Genomic DNA, 21620 nt, shown 5'->3' on the forward strand with positions numbered 1-21620 from the left:
CCACCCTCACCCCAACACCCCCCAATCCCCGTCCCCCCCCCCCCTCCATCGCCTCACCTCCAACTCCAGTCTCCTCCCACCAGCTTTTACTATTGACAGTCAGATGTGCTGCTAACCTTTTGTAGTGCAGCCACACTTGGCGATGGCGGTGGCTGACAGTGCTCGCTCACTTGTCTCTGTGTGTGTGTGTGTGTGTGTGTGTGTGCCCGTTGGGAGTCCATTTGAGTGACACAAGAAGTTCGGGGAGGGGGAAAAAAAGAAAAAACTTTGCATGAAGGCTTGTAATGATAATATCTGGCTAGGGAAAAAAATCCCCCCCCCCCCCCCACAGACGCACACATCATCATGTCTTTTATCTTAAATAATTCCTCTGATGGCAAATTTAAAAGCAGAGAGAGAGAGAGAGAGACTGGGTGCTTGACTGAAGAATAGAATGGTACGTGAGCCTCTTTTTTTTGGTCATGCCAATCAGTGCTAGGCTAATTAGCCACTGGACTATAAGGAGAAATCAGCAGGGAAATGCGAATGTCACAAACCGAGGTCAGAGAGCGACGCAAAGACAGTCATACGTAGCGACGTTATTGGCCAATCAAGTTAGTAGGCTCCACCCTAACCTAAGCTTCCATTTATTTTTATTTTTTTTTAGACTTTGCCCGTTAGCTTTCAAGCCAAGGAATGGTTGATTAAGAGGAGCCTTGTGGGTGGCTGTTGTTTTACTCCATATTGATCGTCTAAGCACAAGTTTCCATCATGCAGAGAAGGCCAGGGCCAAAGACGACAGCTAATTAAGATGGCTAATCACTTCATTTCACAAGGCTGCAGGCTCTGTCACTCTTCTTTGCTCCAGCACCTGTTGTTTGCTATCTGGCAAATGATTGGAGGCGGGACCCAAAACCACAAAAAAAATCCATCTGGCATTTGTGGCGTCCACGACTTTTATCGGTACAAATGCTGATGGTTACGGCGAGTTGATGCGGACACTCCATCATTTCTTTCAACTTTGTTCGAGTCCATCGTGAAATAAACGAAAGATGCTCCCGTTTTTCATCGACCAATCGGAAGGAAAAAGACGCCTGAATAAAAGTCAACAACTGCTCTCTAAATTGGACAAAATTGAAATGTACAAAAACCCCAACCTCAACTGCCGCAAATGACTGCCATAATGAACGCTGTTAAATGAGGAATGAGCATGAATAATCGACATCACTACAAAAAATAAGACTGGATCCTCTTTCCGAGACCATCCGTTGATGTAAAACTGAAGTTTTAGTTTTTGCCTGAACATGAAAAGTCTCCACAAGAGGACAGTAACTTTTCAGAATGACTCTTCCCGACGTATTGGACGCTGATCTTGTCGTCATAAGTGGACTTATTCTGCTTGTTAGCAGGAAAGCATTTTATGCAAGGCCCGCCCGGCTCTGAATTCCACCCAGCCCCTCCCCCTCCTCCCAAAATCAAATCATATTGATAACTCCCAACCGGGGCCGCCTGGGAAAGCTCAGCCATCATTTATTTTGTTCTCTGACCGTCGGCTAAAGTGATTTGTGATAAAGGCGGCCGAGCTAAGCCCCGAACGGTACTTATGAAAGGAAACCCAGTGATTTCCCTCCTGGATTCAAGCAGAATAAGACACTTTGGACTGCATTATTGAGCGGGCTAGGCCGCCATGGCGGGCGGCATCAACAACATACAGCGTCTACTTCTTAGCGGCCCGAGAAACCAATCTTAAAGCTTGCCAAGTTGTGCAACAGCCAAACTTAGCGAGAGATTATAGCTAGAGTCACTTGACATCGGGCGGATCGGCTAACGCGGGAACGGGAAGAGCCGTCTCGCTCTTATCCGTCCCGCTGATGGATATGGGGGGATAGAGTCGTGCTCGTCCGTCATCTTTGGGAGATCCCGCCCCCGTCTCTCGTCTTAAGACTCCCTTAAGCTGGGCTGAGGGCGCTTTTCAAAGGCCTTCTTCCCATCGGTACTCGGGGAGGATTGGGAATACAAAATGCTCCAGTGACGGAGGAAAAAGGCGCAAATGAATGTCCTGACGTGACAGCCGGTTGACTTTTGCCGTTCGTCTGTTAAGCGGCTGACAATTGTCAGTTGGCGCAGACTCAAAAGTCGCCTGTCCAATCGTTACAAACAATTTAGTTGAAGATTTGCTTTTCAAGGAGCTACCAACATCTCCCTTTTTCAAGGGCCACCTTCAATCCCTACCGTACCCAACAATACTTCCTTAAAAAACGCATTAACTTTCAAACTAAAAGCAAAGAAAGAGATGGCTTCCCGGAGTCGTGATTCCCCATCCGGAGCGCCAATTATTCACGCTTTTTTTCTTCCAATGCTGGTTTGGTTCCTCGGTCAATACTGCCATTTCCTACTTGTAGTGAGGGATCCGCCTTTCACTTCCTGCATTTCATTGGGATATCGACACGTTTTGTCAAGGACAAAAAGACATTTTTGGACTTTTATCAGCAGCCAGCGCTGGTGACAGACAACTGGAGCAAAACTAAAGACAACAACAACAGACATTGAGTGTCAAACTGGCTTTTCTGGAAAGTCTGGAAAGCTACTCTTTCGGTGTCAATAAGGGAGCGGGAGACCCCAAAAAATGGAGTCGGATAGCTGTATGGTTTGCTGTGATTTGGCCCAAAGTGTATTTATTTTGCAGATTGTCTGGTAATTTCCCCCCCGTGCATGACAGCCCGGAGGCGGGCAGAATTAAGATGACCGGCGCTAATGAGCAAACGGCGTGCGCCGGCAGAGCAGAGCCGGCCGGCTCAGCACGGCGGCGGCGCTCGGGCCGCGACAAGCGGGGAAGGAAGCATCATTAAGAGCAAGAAAGGCCTTCTTCGTCTTACTGCCTGGGGTGCTGGGAGGGGGGTTGCCGACTTTGCTTGGGCCGACTCAAAGACTTTACAATTAGAATGCTCATTTGCCAGCAAGTCTGTTTATTTCAGGCCAGGAACTTTCCATCCAAACGGAAGCCGATCTGACACGGTTATTCGGAATGACCTGGTTGAGACGTACTCGGGTTCTTTATCTTTCCTATTAAACAATTTCACCTACTGGATTACATGCGTGCTACTTTAGGGTTCTGCAAATGATTGGCTTTTACTCTTTGTCTACTTTTCAGGTGGCGAACAGCGTAATCACAAAACCACTGCATTGGACAACTATTGTCGTCGATGAGCTAAGCAAGCAGAACACCAGCTATTGGTTCAAATGAGCCTAAACCCAACACGAAACCAAGGTACGGAGTAGAGATGCTTCTAAATCGACAATGACGGGCAGCATCTGGTGGCTATTTGAAGCTATAGATTGTTGCAAAGTCACAACGAGGTGAATAAAAAGGGAGTTGGTGTGTTGACCACATGCACCAAATCCTTGGCGCTGCCTCCACAGAGCACCTCAAACGCTTATTGATGAAAACATAATGGTGGATTTGTTTTGTTTTTTGTGTTGCTCTCCCTCTGTGGCTCACTGTTGGCATACAAAGACCATAGGAATAATTAGGATTTCAGGAGAACAAATATTACCCCTTGGGCTCCAATTATTTTCATGCATTGACTCCTTTGGTGTCTATGGTTTGGAAAAATAATATATATATATATATATATATATATATATCTATCTATCTATATACAGACCAAACAAAACAATGCCTATTGGAGCAAAGTCACGGACGGATTGGGGGGGGCGCTTACTCGGACTTTGGAAATGGCGCTCTATTTCAGGGAAGCCGTAAATGACGCGGCATTTTGTTTCCCAAATACGTGCATATTGGATATGGATATCGTCTCCGCAAAAGTGGAATGTTATCACAAATCCGTACTGCAAAATTCAAGCCAATTTACGTGATGATTTTTTTTTCTCTTCTCGCTATCTTCAAAGACAGTGTAAAGTTTATTCCAGCTAATTGGCAGCAACATAAAAAGGATATTGCGCACTTTTCAAACACAGAGAGGGAGGGGGGGGGGGCGGTGGGGGGGCCTTGTTTTTTTTTTTTCTCCTTCTAATGATATATTTTTAATCTGTTTTCTTTAAATGGCACAAACAAAGCGCGGGCTCATTAATGTGGAAGTACACGCCCCCCCCCCCCCCATAACTCCCTCCCACGTTGATTGACGATGACTGAGACGTATGACACCTCTCGACTTGTCAGGGAGGAGTTATCTGTACTCCGCCGCCATCCATTCTGCGAGGAAAGAGCAGATGTCTCGTCCTAATTAGGCCGGCGGCCATGTTTTCCGCGACTTGTAGCCCCCATTACGTGCCACGCAAGACTTTTCCCCATCCTCCTTGGGGCCCGCTGCTCTTTGTCTTTGGGAGACATTTTGGACAAAATCCTCCCCCTGCGTGGCGGTAAAAAGCCAAAGAATGAGAGCGACTTTGCCACGCGTTTGCCACGCGGACTTGCTTAGTCTTGTACGATATATTTCATTGATGGTATATGGAGTGGAGGAACTAGGCCATCTGAGTCCATCTGCTTAAATAATAGCGCGGCGGCGGTGGCGGCAATTGGGCTGAAAAGAGCCTGCGAGGGATCCCAGGTTTAAAGTCAGACACCTTCTTTCTTCCCATTTGTCACTTTCCGCCATGTTTTTTTTCCCGTTCCTACGCCTTCTCCTTGTTCTCGGCAGCCAACGGATCGTAATACTTGTCGGGGAACGTCTTCTACCGTCGTTCATTTTCGCGGGATGGCGGAAAAAGCTGACAGCGAAATAAGCGTGGCGGCTTTTCCCGGCTCCCGGATCAAATATGAATATATTTGAGATGATACTACTACCCCCCCCCCAACCCCTACCCTCTGTTACGTAGTATTAGAAGATAAGGTGAAAAGGCCACGGCACAAAACAAGAGCCCTAAAAAAGAAAGCTGAAGGTAAAGAGCGGTTTCTGAACAAATGTTATTGCTGGCTCTAATGAGGGTATAAAATGTTATTAATATTTTAGAACAAGCCCTATTTTTCATTTGTGAAAGCCACTGTGGGGCTTCTTTTCAAAGGGTTTGAGTCAAAACCCAATGGGAGATTCAATTGACTTTAATCTTGCATTCGTTTGAAAATTGGAGCCTATTAGTTAACTTTGCCTTCTCGCCGCACTTTTCATTGCATTTCAATGAAGTCGCTTTCCTGTGGTGTTAAAACACTAATAGTCGCTTCAAATAGTCGGCCAGACGGACGGACGGACGTGAGCGGAACGGAAGCGCCCAGAAAGGAAAGCCCCACCAAAAAAAATCCCTCCTCTCCAAGATCAGCAATGGCGGCCAACGACTTAACTGTAAGCATTGCCCAAAACGGTGTTGCGCTGACGTCGGGTTTGCTTTATTACTCATCTTTTCAATACAGGACTTTTTTTGGGAGGGGGCAAGCATCCCAATCAGTTGAAATGTAGGTCAAGTGCCCGTTGCCAAGGAAAGGCAAAAAGCCAAACTGTGGAGAGTTGGAGGTGCAGCAGTCCCAAAGACTCCATCACGCAATTGGTCACAAGAAAGGAAATGGCTGTGGAAATGCCCCCCCGATTGGGGGGTTAAAAAGAAGACCAGTCAACGGTTCATTTCAAACATGGTGTCCCTGTGTATTCCAGAGCTTTAGCGTCCCCGTGGGAGCAAACGTCCTGGTTGCAGGTCTTCTGCAAATGAATCCTCATATTGTTTTTTTTCCAATGTTTAATCAAGCAGGTTCTGTGGTCACCCCCCCACCCCGGACCAGGCCGGCCCCGCCTCCGACGCCACGGCATCGTCGCAAACCACTGACACAATGCCTGACTAATCCGCCGGCCAGCTTTGGGATACGGCACCCACGCAGTCAAATGAGCAAACAAAGAAGCTTAAATCCTCTCTACTGGATTAAGGAGTTAGCGCCACAAACGGACGGCCACGGATACGCGCCCTGGCCCGGCTTTCGGGGAACCCCCGGGCCCGGCCGGCCCCCCCCATTTCGGCAGACCGTCTGAGTCCATCTGTCACGGCATTGACCTTTGACAGTAGCTCACGGCCTGGGATAGCATCACCTGACCACCTTGGAAAATGTGACGTCATCTGTAGAATAGGCCAATTTCAACCATTTGTGTTTCTGTTTGGAATGGGATTTGACATACGTTGAGATGCAAGTAAGGAATTCGACTCTCAAGTCGAGGTTCCGAGGCGATGGAACGGCGACAACTGTCGCCGTTCCATCGCCACAACAAAGTGTTGACGATGCAATGGATTAAGCCGCAGGTGGGATTTAATGTGGACTTTTCAAAAGAGGCGCTTTTAGACAGAGTGTGCATATTCCTCACTGTGTTGGTTGGCAGCACAATTTCTGTTTGTGTATCCGGCTCTCATTTTCCCCGAGTCTTTAAAGGCTCAGTGGCCAGACCCTGGGGCGGGCGGGGTTGGCTGGCTGGCGCCGCAGGAATAGGCACGGGGCAAAGTTGCGGTGCGGGGGGTCCGTATCGAAGCCGGGCCATCTCGCCGGCGTCCCCGCTGCATCCAATTTCAGCAGCCACGCTTGCCGTTAAACCCCATCAAACAGACACACGGCGGCACAAAGGAAAACCTCATCTCCACGGGAAACTAATCCGCCGGTGTGCGCTGTAAGCCTGTCAGTCCACCGCCGCCGCCACCCCATCACCGTCTCTTTTTTTTTTTTTTTATTGAAAGAAGTCATCACTCATTTTGCCAAAGATTAAAAGTATAGCTAAATTGAGAAAATCCGCTTAGGAATTCAGAATTTAAATAGCGACTTGGAGGGGCGGCCAGGAGAGATGCCAAGTCTTGTGGGGGGAACAGACAGGTATGGAGGTGAGATCAATTGAAAAAATACATATTTGTTTTTTTGTAGTTGCATTTTTTCTTCTTCTTGGCCCTAAACCATCAGGCCGGTTTAAAGAAAGCTGTAGAGGTGGAGGTGGGGGGAGCAAAGACAGCCTCACCTCACAGGCGGACGCTATTTTTTTCTTCTACCGATTGGAGATTTGGACGGCAGAGCGGCCGGCCGGCGCATGCCAAATGACTTCCTGCGACTTGAATTGCCTGGCCGTTGGCAACAAGGCGTTTGAGCAGGAGGGGGATGCCGGTCGGTGGCGGGGCAGGGGGGAAAAAGCCCAATGGAATGGCCAGGATGGGAAGCACGCCGCGGCGGAATAATCTTCCGTGATAGGACGGTGGCATCCGTCTGACCGTCCGTTCCATTTCTGCAAAGGAACAATGGGGCCGGCTCGGAAACAAGACCGACACGATTCCGTCTGAGATATTTCACGTAGTATCCACAGAGTCGGTCGGTGGGCCGGCCGGCCGAGCGGTGGGCATCTTAGGCCGTAATTATGTCGGCCGGCAGAGCCAATGATGTATTATTTATTTTCCAGTAACTGGCTGCTCCTTCTCTCTCTCTCTCTCTCTCTTTTTTTCTCTCTCTTTCTCTCTCTTTCTTTCTGGCTGAGACGTGTTGCCCCTGGAGTGGTCATTAATCTGATATCTGGTCAGGCCGGGCGCAGCCCCTATGATCCCGAGCCAATCTCAGATCCTAATCCAAGGAGGAAGAGAGCTGCGGGCCAGGATTTGCAGGCCCTGCCTATCTTTCTCTCTCTCTCTCTCTATAATTGATAGGTTTTAGGCGATTATACCCTTCACGTGATTATGATCTATAACGATGTATTGATTGGAGTGTTGTGGTGTCTAACCGGGCACACCGCAAGACATATCCTCCTCCTCCTCCTCCTCCCTATCCTCTTCCTCCTCCTCCTCATCATCATGGTCTAGTACCAAACTACTGTACATTATGCTCTGGGGCTGTTTTGCAGCGAATAAATAAGGAGTCTGGACGATACATCAGGACAGAAGGTTCCTCTCATCGCCTTTCCGACCAAAGACCCTACCTTGCATGGTATCTGGGAACTCCTCTGGATCACCTTTCCTTGTTCTTCACCTGCCAAGGCAGCTGCTCCTTATCTTACCCGACAAAAACTCCCGAGTTTAATGACCCCATCCATCATAACTGGGAGTCCACCAAGTCAGCGTGGATGCTTCCAACGGCCAATCTCGGGGCGTCCCAACGCATCTACGAGGTGGAACGGCGGCCAACTGACTTGCAGATCCCTTCCAAAATGGGAATCAGCGGGGCAAATCAAGATGGATCTGGTTTACACTGGGATGTGTCTGCTGTGACAGATCATCTCCCCAAATTCTGAGTAGAATAGATTCTAGAGCCGGGTCATGTTGAGAGGTTTTTGCCAGGTAAAAAAAGCTCGATTCTAACAGAGGACGTCCCCAAAGCTAGCAGTCTTGTAGCGTTTTTCCATTTTTCTCGGCCTTTCCCACAGGGAGGGAGAAAACGCTGGCAGTTCACGACGGCACATTTCCATGTTTTGGCCTCCGTCTTAATCTTCATCGAACGAGCGTGGCGGCCCTACGGCAGTAATTAGGCGTGGGCTCCTCCGTCCGGACAACCGGAGACGAGCGGCTCTCCTTGACAAACAAATTACCTTTAGCTTATGGTAAGCAATATTCCGTGCCGGGCAACTTTTACTGCTGATTAGCAATTAGCCCAAACTAGCGGCGGCTAATGTTTCATTTGCTCCCCTAATGATATACGGCGTCGGGCCGGCACGGGGTGGGGGTTGCCGCTTGGCGGGATGGAAGTAGTCTGGGAAACGTATGGATTTCTCCTTAATTCCTTTTCATTTATGAGCTGACAGGCCCCGCAGGTAGGAAAGGCAGGAAATTTCTTAGCCATTAGTAATGGCTGCTCCTCAAAGCGGAGGCGGCGGGCGAATGCTAAGAAGGCAGAATTACTGTCTCATTTCCAAGCACATTCATTCGCTCAATTATTCACAGTCAACTTTGAATAATAACGCCGTTTGGCTGCCAAAACAGGCGGCGGCCGTGGCGAGTGCGCGCGCACGACACTCCTCCTTCTGTTGGGAAGCGCCGGCCGGCCGGCCGGCCGCAAATAGCGGCGTACCCGGAGAGCTATTACGGAGAGCCCTCGGGCAAATGGATGGCGGCACGCCGTGACCGTGATAATGTTGTATCGCCGGCGGAAGCCGCCACTCGCCGGGATGAAATAAACCCGGTGACATTAACGGCCATCTCGCCGTCTTAATGAAGCCATGCGGTAACGGGCGCCAATGGAGGCCATTTGTCATTTGTCTGTCGCAAAGTGGGCCAGAGCGCAAGCTAGCATTTGCTCGTGTTAAACGCCAATTTTGGTTGGGTCTTTAGAAACGGTGGACATTTTCTGGGCCGCCGAGAGGACGAGGACCCTGCCCACCATATGATGTGTTTTAGATGTCTGGGTAGGCGGACTTTCTGCGACGTTAGGGTCCAACACAAAGCTAGTTGAGCCGGTCCGAACGCAGATTTACAGCTAGAAAAAGGTGGAGATGAGCTTTTGATTTTGCCCGACTCGTAGCCCGCTGCTCTTTAGCTTTAATACCTTGTTTACTTCCCGAGAATTGTCTGCAAACACACAAGTAGGCAGTGTCAGACCAGGCTCCCGTGGGGGGACGCCATCATCTAGGGCGGGTTTGTCTTTAAACTAAAAGGTGCTGGGAAGCTCGGAGGCCGGACTTCACAAATCAGGTGCGGGCGGCTAATCTCCGGTGGGCCGTGTCTGGAACGGGGCCTTGTTAAAAAGTGCAATGGGCGCTGCGGGAATGGCCCCTCGGGGTTAGCGACTCCTCCTCCCTAATCAAGGTGCGGGATGAGGCTCGTTATGCGCTCTGGCCTGTTATTCTGCCGGCTGGCCCGACGCTTTCTCGCCGCTTTCTCGCCGCTTTCTGGCTCCGCTGGCAGCCATCGGCAGCCTGTACTTGGCTCTCGCTCGTCTTATAGATCTTTCAGAGGGGAGTGATTTACAGCGGGGTCCAGACAAATGGAGAAGGGGGAGGAACCGGGGGTAGAAAGTAAAAGATAAGTATATGGATGTGTCGACTATGGGTTGGCTTGCTTCGACTTGATTCAATTCCCACTGTTGCGCAGAGGAGCTTTTCCTCACAAAGTCAAGAGACCCAAAGTTTCCCCAACCTTTCTTTGCATGGAGTTTGCCAGGAAATCTCCAGGAAAAGAAAGGCAACAGCAAGCAGGAAGCCCTCATCTCTGACAGGTAGCTGCTTCAAAGCCTTCCTCTAGTGCAGAATTTCAATGCTACGTTTGGGGTTTTTCTTCCCCTTACTAACACAGAGCCTGTTTTTGCTGTCTTTACTACAGTAAGATCCCCCAAAGATTGCGCTGCCCATTGGTGATTTGAGATAAACAAAAATATGTAACGCAATGCTCCAAGAATTGACTGCAAGAGTGTTTCCTACGTTGCAACCTTTGAAAAGCGACCCAAGAACTATTTCCTCACTAAGGTACGCATACAATGACGTATAGATGAAAGCCACCAAGTTACTTTCGGTATACAAAACATGGTAGCCGTCCGTCCCCGTGCGCTCATTAAATCCACTTCACCTGGAGTTCAATCCACCCAGGGCTACGTTTGACTTCGGGGGTCAAAGCTGCGGGGGCCAACTTTGTTATCGGCAGCCCGGTACCCGCCGGCCGCACCGACGGGAGCTCGGGATGGAGGTCCCGAGCGATAAGGAAAGGTCAGCCGCTCGATGGCGTGCCAGGCTGCATCGGACACGCGTGTGTCGAGTAACCGTGGCCCAAACTTAGAAGATGCACTGATACTTGACAATTTAAACGTGAGTCACCAAACGCAGGGATAAAAGTGAGTAGGAGAACATCAATCCCTATGATCAAATCATAAAAATATATCTTCCAAGTGCAAAACTTTGCATTTAAATGGAGATTGGGTGATAGCACTCGAGGTGTTTTGTGTAATGATGCCCATGTTTAACGGGGCAAAACAAAGCGCCCACTCCCCCGGGTCTTTGCAATTGAATCAACAAATAACACAAGGTTGAATCCAGACGTTGCCAGTCCAAGCAGAGAAACGGCAACCATTCCTTTGTGTTGCAAGAACGGAAATGGTGAGCTAAATGGTAGCACGTGATGTTCATGGAAATGAATATAAACAATGTACCTTATGGTATCTTGCCCGTTAAGAATAGCGAGTATGTAGATGTGACGAGCTTCCCGCGTAAAAACCAATGCTGTGTTATTCACGATTAACGGTAAATGAGCAAATATTTTCCCAGTGTTCGCCAGGTTAGATCCCCATTTAATTAAACTGGCTCATTATGTTGCTCTCTGATTAGTGGAAGAGAATCAATTATTCAATTCACAAACACGAGGCTGCGAGGAGCTGGAGGAGCTGGAGGTGCATCACCACCAGCCGCTCATTTCATTCCAAGGACACTAATTAGCTACAAAGCAAGCACTATCTTTGCTCCTAAGCACCCCTTCCTTCCTTCTTTCTTTTAAAAATGAACACGCTAGGCCGACTGGACGTCCAATCACAAGCTTTGTAGGGACAAACGGGTGTGGTGGGATTGTCCTTCCGCCCGGTAAAGGGGGAAAAGAAGGGCGATTTTCCCCCCGGGGAGTTAAAGTCGGCTTCACTTTTCTTCCGGGTAGTCAAACGGCGGGCAATTATCCGAATTATTGACAGCGGATTCCTCATTTCAACTGCAAATTAAGGCTATCAATAAAGCGTTCTGATGCAAAAGTGACTAATTAACCAACAGAGTGGAGCCTCTGAAGCCCGGATATAAATAAATAAGTAGCAAATCTGCAGTCGGCTGCACGTTGTAGAAACACAGGGGAACTCATTAGTTTAATTATCAAAACAGCTAATTAAAATTACACAGTTGCCTAATTAGTCGGGTGCCTCTCTCCGCCGTCGTCGTCGTCTCCTTTTCTCTTAGTTGCCCTCTCGCTGCTTAATTGACAGCTTCAAGTTAAATATAAAATGAGAGCAAATAAGGGAGGAGAGGCAAAATGGGAGCGGCGCCTACTAATGAATTTGTCGCCACGGAAACGCCAAAGCATTGGATAGATGGCCGGATTGAAGACGTTTCGAAAGAGGACGGACGGGTCAAAGGCAAACGCCCAAAGTTCCAGTTTACGGTGACACATCAAAGACGGTAGAAGGTTCTACCCTGAGTAGAGCTCAATCACCACCACCAACAACAACAGCACAATGAAAAATGTATTCCGAGAAGGAAGTTTGTTGGTAGGTCTTGACGGAAAGGACAATATTGTTCCCCCTTTCAAACCAAAAAAGGTTGTCGTTTTTTTGAAACGTGTACAGGAAGAAGAAGAGAATATTATTTTGGTCCTGGCCTGTTAAAAAATTTACACCAGCATCTGCTGGTGGTGAGATGGGAACAATGTCACAGATGGTAAAAATGGCCCTTTTTCTCTCTCACAAAAACTTTCCTGAACTCGCTGGGAAAAGAATACACAAGTCATTTGGCACCGCAGACTAAATACGCGTAAATAAGAGAGGAATGAAAAGTCCTTCTTTTTGCGTCCTCCCTACGAGCAAACGACTTACTAACGACAAGCACATGGATCATCAATAAGAAGCTCCACTTTATGAAGAGCGATGAAATCTTATTTTTTTTTTCTTCCGACTTCAGCTGTTCTCGGTCTGGAAGGAGGGGGAAACTTGTGGAGATCTTAATTGGATCATGCAATATCTGAAATTGGAAGCATTGAGAAAGACCCGGCGGTATCGATGGCCAACATCTTCCTTACTCTTTCAAAAAATCCCAAAGCCCCCAAATAAGTGCCCAGTGAGGTCTGAGGTGGAGAAATCTGGTATTTTTTTTCTCCTCCCTCCTCCTTTTTTTCATTGGTGGGGTCCGCAACGCGCGGAGTGATCGCCTCCAGCTATAGAAGGTCCCGCTCGGCAGCCCGGCAGCATGTAAATGGTGCGGGAGCGCTCCGGAGTCGACCCGCAGCCTTTTGGGCCGGGGGTATTTTTAAACACGCTAATCAGGGAGCTTATTATTTCTGGGCTTGGCAGAAAAACTTTTGAACCGCCGCCTCTCTCGGTCTAAAAGATTCATGAAATAGAGAGAGAGAAGCCAGAGAGAGAGGCTGGCTGACTGGATGGAGAGAGGCTGCAGAGGTCAGACTCATCCCCGCGGCCATTCCGACAAAAAAAAAAACAAATGACGTGTTAAGGGCGGATTGTTTCTACATTTATTCTAGATGTTTAATGTAACAACGCTGTAGGTGAAAATGATTAATAATGGTCGGGGTGCCGGTGGGCGTATTGACACACGGCCAAGGCTGGAGATATTGGATTTGTTACCTGCTCCATTAGGAACAGAAAAAGGAAAAAGGAAGGGAAAAAAATGCAGTAAGCATCCATTAACGCCACATCGGACCCACGCCGATAAGTCATACGTTGGAAGGACGTGACGTGGCTTTACTGGGCAACTTATTAGATTGCCGGTGAAAGGAGGGAGACTTTTTGTGTATAAAATGCAATCTAGTGGGCTGGCCAGGTAGATTACGGCGGCGGGGTGAATTGCCTGCGAAGCGCTCTTCCATTTGAATTGTCAATGCGCGCGCCGCCGCCGCCGCCTCCATTTGACTGCCACGGAGAGCGAAGACAGATTCCATCAGCTCCTTATCTGTTACAAGTCGCATTGCTTGCATTCAATAGGCACCAATAATGCTGTTAGTTTGGGTTTTTTTTTTAAACATTGGGATAGCCGGCTTTTTTCTGCAGCGCTCAGCAGCGACCGAATAAAACTCCCGCCTTGTCCCTATCATTTTTCCAACTTCCTGCAGGGGAAAAAAAGTCATTTTATCTGGTAAAGGGGTGTTTTTTTTTTCTTCCGTTTTTTTTGTTGCCCCCGCCCACGCAGCCGGCATATATTGTTTTGGGATGAACAAGTGTTTTGCGGCACATCGATACATCACCGCAGCCAAGCGCAATCAGTCTGCTGCCAATTGTCAGTAGAGACCAATTTGGGGCACGTACACACACTCCGAGCGTGACATTTTGGAGAAATTAATCCCGGCGTAAGCCCTCAAACACAAATCTAGCTGCCCCCCCAAAAAAAAGAATTACAAATAAAGTATCTTAAAAACATCTACGGAGGTCCGAGTGCGGCAAAAACTTTTCTGTCAAATGAAGGGCAAAGACACGGGGTTTAAATAGACAGACAAGAAACATAGGGCGCCATTTTCCTTGAATTAGCTGGTTTGGCCGAGCGCAAATACCAAAAAGATGTTTCCACGCCAAAGTTCGCAGGCCCCGCCCGGTAAACGCCGTGACAGGTGGGAAGGGACGGGCGTAATGAGAGCGGAACTGCCTTCCAAGAAAGCGCCATTGTTTTAATTGTTCAGAGCGGAGAAGGGAGCCTGTGTTTTTCCAGGCAGCCCACGCCACCAATCAAATCAAAACAAAACAAAACCAAAAAAATGCCGGCTTCTTCTGGCCAATGTGTTGGAGCAATTATGTACAAACCCTGTAATTATGCATATCTTTTGGAAACACGTTAAAGCCGTATGGAAATGAGAAAGGGTTGGTTGGAGTAACAACTGGAGCGCCCCCCCCCCCCCCACACACCACCTCCCAGACGCATTGTGTGATAGTTGAGGGAATTTTGACGACAAGTGAAGGTTAGCAAGTGTCTGGTTTTCCTAGTGAGGAGGACTATGGATCCTAAACTAAGTCCCTTGTAGTTGTCTAAGCCCCCCCCCCCCCCCCCCCCCATCCCATCCCTTATCCAAAGCTCCAATCTCCTCTCCCTTCTTGCATGTGTGAGGGGGTCCCAGCCTTAATGAAGTCTTCTGGGGTTTCAAATGTTCAATCTTGTTTCAAGCCCATCTCAGCACATTTAAAAGGCGGCAACCGTCCAAAGACGTCCCCCGTTTGATTCCACGCCATCCCAAAGTGTCCTAAATGTTGCACGCCATGTTTCCTTTGTGGCCGTTGAAGACGGAGAAGAAGAGGAAGAAGAAGACCCTCCCTCCCTTCCCAATTACCAGCCGTTCATCTTATCGGGCGCAAAATTCAATTACTTTTATCAAGGTTATTTCACAGGCTGAGCAGAGTCCTTTTTCCAGCGGCCATTGTGAGCCCCGGCCGCTAATAATTAAACGGCGGCACAACGCGGCGTAACGGCGGCACGGGAAAGCAATCACGGGGGGCATTAGCGCCGTTCACCTGGGGCCGAGCACCTGTTAGCGTCTGGCCGTCCCGTGCTCACGCTGACATTTAAAAAGACACCTTTTTTCTCTCCCCGCTACGGATAATAGGTTAGCGGCGGCGGCGGCGCCGGCGGCCGATGAAGGCTATTAAAACGCCGGCAAAGTGGGCAGATTCCAATCGGGGGGAAAAAGTGCGGCTTTATTTTCATCCCCGCCGATGTTCTTTTTCCGCTCGAATTATCTGGACGGACGGGTTCTCCCGGACCCTCCTGGTCGCAAAGGATTCTGGGTAAGGATGGGGAAACCGGCTCCACCCATTCCTCTGGCCGGCACACCAATTACCCGTGAATAGATTTTTTTCAAGCAGAATAATTGTGCAATTATCCGGGTGAAATGGGAAGTCTAATGTGTTAAAGACACGACGAGTCAGTTGACCAAGTGGGGGAAGATTTGACCTCAATCCCCACCGACCATACTGACGACTGCAAATACGACGTGGAGCCGCTGGGTGGGAACGAATGATGCCTATTGAAATATGAACTGTAAATCACAATTAACAAGACAAATTGATTGAAAGCCATTTGATCTTCATTGTGGCAAAGAATCAAACATAGAATCATAACACTAGCCACATTCGAAAACGGATCATTTGCCTAGACCGCCAAAGACACTGCCCACCCCAAAATGCGACCCAAACCCACACCAATATCCCCCTGAAGTAGTCTGAAATCGAACAAATTTGCTCCAAAATAAGCCATTTTGGGTCTCACTCCCCATCCGTTAGCCACAACAAAGAAATGGCTTTGCCGTCGCTATATTTGAGGAAACGCCACGGGCCTGTGCTAACAACATTTCAAGCTGTAGTCATATTATTGATAGGAAAGATGAGGGAAGCAAATGAGTGAAAGGCCAGCTAGGCAGAAAGCACTCATTGCGTTGACCCTAATCCCAATCCATTTAGAAAAAGCCAGCAATTTGGCAGCGCCATTCTCCAAAGCCCGCAAACTTTGGAAAGACGGAGGGAGGGAGGGAGGGAGGGAGGGAGGGAGGGAGGAAGGTGAGGAAAAGAAAGAAAGAAGGAAGGAAGGAGGAGGTGGGAAGGAAAGAGGGGGGCGCGCAAAATGAAAATTCAAGGCAAGGCAACATAAGATATGTTGTCTGCTTTCAGCAGTTGTTAGAAAATAAATTGCTTTTGAAAACTCCAAATGTTTACCTAAATTGAGAAGCGCTTTATGCCCTTGACAGGAATCCAACACACACAAACACACTCGCAGCTTTTCCTCCAGTTGATCTTTCCAATGGTAATATTTCCTTAAGCCCAACAAATAAGCGGGCCTACACAGTTTTTTTTTTTTTTTTTGCCCGAGTATAAATAGGCCGCCACCGCCGCCGCCTTCCCGTTTGGAGGTCTCTCTCAATAGCTTCTTCCTCAAATCATTTCTCTGCTCATTTAGAATATGAGCAGAGAAACAGAAATGTCGGTGGGTTGAACCAAAAAGTTGCCATCCCGGTGGAGTGCCCAAGTATGTCTGGGCATTCCAAATTACCGCAAACTTTGGACATTTTAACGGCACTTTTGAAGCCGGCAATGTCGTGAGAAAGCGGCAATAATTATGATTGAATTGTGATGACGACTGCCATAAAGCCACGCTTGTCTGATCAGGTTAGTTCAACACGACTAACGGCGGCAGTGGCAGCGGCAAAGGCGGTGGCGGCGGCGGCGGCGGCGGCAACAACGCAAGGGGAACTGACGGTGACTAATTAGCACACCCATAATGTTTCTCCCCTCTTAAACATTCCCCCGGAGGCTGTTTTGAATCATTATGCAAATGATGTTGTCAATTACGCTGAGCGGAAATCCCCGTGATTTATTATTTTGGAAGACTTGTCGTTGGCGGGCACCAACTTTTCTTGGCCAAGTCCTTCCGATGGTACAAAAAGATGACAAAAGATGGCATTTGACTGCAAGGAAACGTCACCAGGTGTGCTGGATTTCACATGGTCCTCCTGATAGTTGCTCAGACTAGTTGAAAAAAAATCAATAACCTACTTCCAATTTGAGAACCCCTGCATAAATCACAGCTGATCAATATCAAAAGAGTCAAGTCTTTTACTTTACCACTATGTTAGAAGCATTTGGGTATCAACATATTCAAGGAAATGCAATATTTTCAACAAGAAAACAGGGGGGAAAAGGTCAATAATGGCCAATGTCTTGGTTGGCGTGACCCCCCCCCCCCCCCCCACCCCTCCCCCATTGTTTGGCTAATCTTTTCTCTCTTCTGGCTTCTAAATGAAAGCGCCCACGTGATTATAAGACATTGTGCAAATGAAGCAGGCCCACGGCAAACACGCTTCCTCAGCATCTTCTCCGAAGAGACCTCCATAGCCCCAATTGGATTGAAGCTGCCAATCAAAAAGCAGTCCGGCCGGCCGGCCGGTCCACCGACGCTCGTTAGAAAGCTGTTTTATATTCAAAAGCCACTTTTCTGTTGATGTCCTCGTCAGTTAGTTTTGCTTTTAAAAAGAAAGGTGAGGTCAATAAGAAGGGGGCGCTCTCCCATTGGACAAGAGCGCGAGAGGGGGCTGGAGCAAGGATGGAGGACAGAAAGCGGTCTGTGTTCCTAGCAAAAATCCTTCAAATACTTAATCAAAGAGCATGTGAGGCACTTTGTCGGATTTCAGTGGACTTGCCATTTTCAATATTTGCTCGGCGTGTCCTTCAAAAGGATCAAAAGAGCGGGATAATGGCCAAGTTTGATCACCGGCGCTTAAATGAGCCCGGCCCGTTAAATGTACCTCCGGATAATGAATAAAGCATTCATCTGGGGTCCCGGTGTGATCTCTAATTAGGTCACGCCAGAGGAAATTCCACAAAGTTAACAGCGCGGCCTCACAGAGACCAAACGCCACCAAACGGAAGCACGGCCAAACTCCGTTGGGACGATCGCATACGTTTTGGCTGGGAAGATTGTCGGCGCTGGTTCAAAACATTCGCAGTTGACGCCGTCATGGTTTTAACCCAAATTTGACAAAGCAAGTAGAAAAGTGGAGCAATGAATTTTGGATGCAATCCCATCTACTTAACCTTCTTTCCTTCGTCTGGAAACATTTGATGAACCTTCAAGAAAAACAAGGGGGTGGGGCACGATTTCAGTTCTAAATTTGTTTTGGCAGAAGTAGAAGCTCAGCCAGATTCCTTCCAATTTCAACATTTGGCAGCAGTGGCAGAGTCTTATTTGCCATGGGTGACTGCCTACTTAGCCTCCATAAATCTCACCGCTCTCAATTTGGACTTGTAGATTTGCAGAACAGCTTTTAATGCTTTCTGAAAAAACAGAAACTCCAAATTTCACTCATCCAAACATTGGACAGAAATGTATTAATGACAGAATTAGAATTGAGCCTGCTCACTTGGAGAATTTTCAACATTCGGTTTGGTAAGAAAGCGCCTGGCAACCTGTCTATTGGTGAATTGTGACTAAGGTAAAATGACATTTATGGAAAAGATAAGAAACAATGCCCCATTGGGACCAGAGGATCGACATCCAACCTAAGCTAGTCTACAGAATTTTCTCTGTGTACAGAAAACCATTAAAAGTAGTGCATTCGAAATCCCTGGCCATGATGGTATTTCCTTTACGTACCTAACAACCGCCGCCCCCCCCCCCTGCCGCCCTACCATCTGTGTGGGAAAGATCACCAGTTTCCCCCAAATGGAACATCATTGACTTCAAGAGTTTCCAATTAGCCCAAAAGTGCTTCTTCATGATTGTGTTTTTCCCAGCGACGCCTCGCCCATTCCAACACTTAAAAGAAAGCCTTGAAGGGGAATATAAGCAAACGCAACTAGCCTAACCACCCCCCCTCCAACACCCCATCCTCTAATATTAGCGGATGTGCACGAGCCTTTTTGCGAGGGAGCTCTATCAAGTGCTATAAATCTTTCATTTTCCAGATCGGTATTAATGGCCGAAACGGGCTCAGATCTGGGTTCCGCTCCCCGCTTTCATCCTCCCGGCTGGAGGAATTCCGGGGGTGGGAGGCGGAGGAGAGAAAAGCGGGGGAGGGCGGGGGGAGGACGGCGAGGGGTGCCGTGCGATCGTTTGCTCCCATAAGTACACAAAATTAGCTTCTTATCGGTTGATCTCTCAACACGATCCTTTGGAAATCTGCTGAACGCACAACTTGGCTTACAAACTTATGTCCCCGCCGGCTTGTGTCTTTACGCGTGGAGAAAGTCAAAGATAATTCGCCTTCACTTTGCAGGGACAACCAGGTCAGATTGTCCACCTATTTTCTTGATCCTCGTCTTTCACTCAGGATGGGGAGGGTCTTTCTGGAAGGACAGTTGCGGCAACGGCTGGTTTGTGGAAGACCAGAGGTGAGGTCATTCCTGGGCCGCTGGTGACCGTTTGTCCTTTCAGAACCAAGGCTCAACCCAGACTTTGTCTGCTACGATATGGTAGCGAGTGACTTGGGCTTAGCGGCCATCCTTCCTTCTGTGGGATGTTTCATGACACCGCCTCCTCAGCTCTAACGAGTCAGGGCTGCAGAATGAGGCTGGGCGGCGGCGACGGCGCCCTATTAATGGGGCCCGCCAAAGCCAGAGAGTGGCTGAACCTCTCGTTAGCCGCCCCGGCCGGCCGTTATTGATTGTGGCGGGCCGCTGGGGGCTCTCTACCTGTGGTGGACTTTGTACTTTGCGCAAGAGTTGTCTGCGCAACAACAGGGACGGTTGCACATCTCAAACAAGGCCTATGAAAAGCCTATCAATTAGGCTTTGAAGGTCAAGCAAACTCTCCCCCCGCGTCTGGCCCAGAATTGAGCTAGCTAGCGGTATCTCCCGTTCTCTCTCTCCCTTTTTCTCTCCAAAATACATCTGAAGACTCCATTCAATTAAATATCTCTCAGCTCCAGCTGCTCCCTAAGTGAAAGGTCAACTAAGTCCAGGAGGCTAAAAGAGAAAGGCGCAGCTTCTTGGCTCCACACAACAAAGCCTCCCCTGAGCAGGCGCTCTCCTTGTTAATGATCCCCACTGGTCAATCCCTAACTAGCAGTGACAGTTACCCCCACGAGCACCGCTGCCGACCGAGGCCGATCGATCAGGTGAGGGGAAGAAGCAGAAAAAAAATAGCCATAATGATAACCCGCAGACATAATGTCAAGTCCTCACGCCGTCCCAATTGGTTGACATTCAGCCAGGTAGCCGGCCGGGCCGGGCCGACCCGAAAGGCCGGACGGAGGTGCGCGGGCGGAGCTGGTGGCTTGGCCCTCTGGCCCGAACTCTAATTACCCGCAGCGAGGCCCGGGGGGTGTCCCCAGAGGGGACGGACGGCTGAGTCGGACGACACGCGCCCGCACTCGATAACCGTCAACACAAACACTCCCTAATTGAGTCAGATTGGGACTCATTAGCTAAGCTTTAGTGCGCTGGTCTTTAAAGCGACGGCCACTACGGCTGTGACGTTAATCCTGTTTCCAAGGCAGCTGCCGAGTGAAACTGGGGTACTATTTGGTTCAAATCTATTGACTTCCCACAGTAATGGCCTTGGAACTTACACGAGTTGGTTCAGTGCTACACGATGGTGGAGGTGGCCACTTTTTTTGGAATGAAATAAACACTATTTGAGCAAATGTCCTGGTTCAATACTCTCATGCTACTTGGACTGAATGTCTAAACCTGATCTGTTTGAGTTGGACTTTTTTTTTTTGTATTATTGAACTACTCTGTTCTTTTTTGGATTCCAAAGAGGACAGACGGCAAGAAGTGCCGGCTCAGCCGTCCCCGACGCCCGTCGATAGGCGCTGAACTGGCAGCCAAAGCGCCACTAAGACAGGATGGCTGTCGCTGGCTCACCGATTAGAGCGGCAGACTGCATGGGGGGGAGGCTGGAGAGGGCAGGGGAGGGGGGGGGGGGGACTAAGAGATGTCAGGATCCCTTACACGACCCTCTGTATCCCCAATGACCCTCCTTCTATTGCCTAAATGAACAGACTAAAGGTGATCATATTCCCCATACTATCGATAGCAAGTGCTCTAGCGGCCGCACTCCGATGGTCTGGTGACCTTGCGCCCCATGTCTGTCCTCCAGCGCACTGGGGCCACCCAAACTATAGGGCGGCTTTTAATGGCAAAGGCGCCACTTGGGGAAATTGCTCCGTGGAAATGATGGCAAAAATGACCATCATTGCAACAACCGCAGAGAATTTCATGCTTGATTGGTTGGGGCACGCATTGAAATCTAAGGTTCAGGAATAGCTGGTGGCGCCAAATGACTTAGTTAATAGCATAAAAAGAGCTCCCCTCCCATTCCCATGATTTATGACTTGGTCTAAACAGTGGCCGTACTGAAGCCTAAGAGTCGCTTGCGTCTCGGCGCCCGTCTTTCTGTTGACGGAAATATTCAAATCATCGGAATCCGGTCCAGTCAAAGCTAAATGACGAGAGCGTTACAGTCGATGCTTTGAAATGATTGATTTTAGGACTCTGTGTCAAAGACAATAAGTGCCTGGGAGCGCTTTGATTTCTCATTATATTCTTGCCTGTGTACTTCTTCCGGCAGAACCTCAAGTCA

The 21620-nt window shown here is 48.7% G+C and overlaps 1 protein-coding gene across 2 annotated transcripts in view; it reads right to left on the minus strand.

Moving 5' to 3' along the window:
- lmo3 (LIM domain only 3) overlaps nt 1–21620 on the minus strand; it is a 53832-nt gene that overhangs the window by 18511 nt on the left and 13701 nt on the right. The window lies entirely within an intron of this gene.

Source organism: Stigmatopora nigra, chromosome 23 (assembly GCF_051989575.1).
Source record: "Stigmatopora nigra isolate UIUO_SnigA chromosome 23, RoL_Snig_1.1, whole genome shotgun sequence".
NCBI lineage: Eukaryota > Metazoa > Chordata > Actinopteri > Syngnathiformes > Syngnathidae > Stigmatopora > Stigmatopora nigra.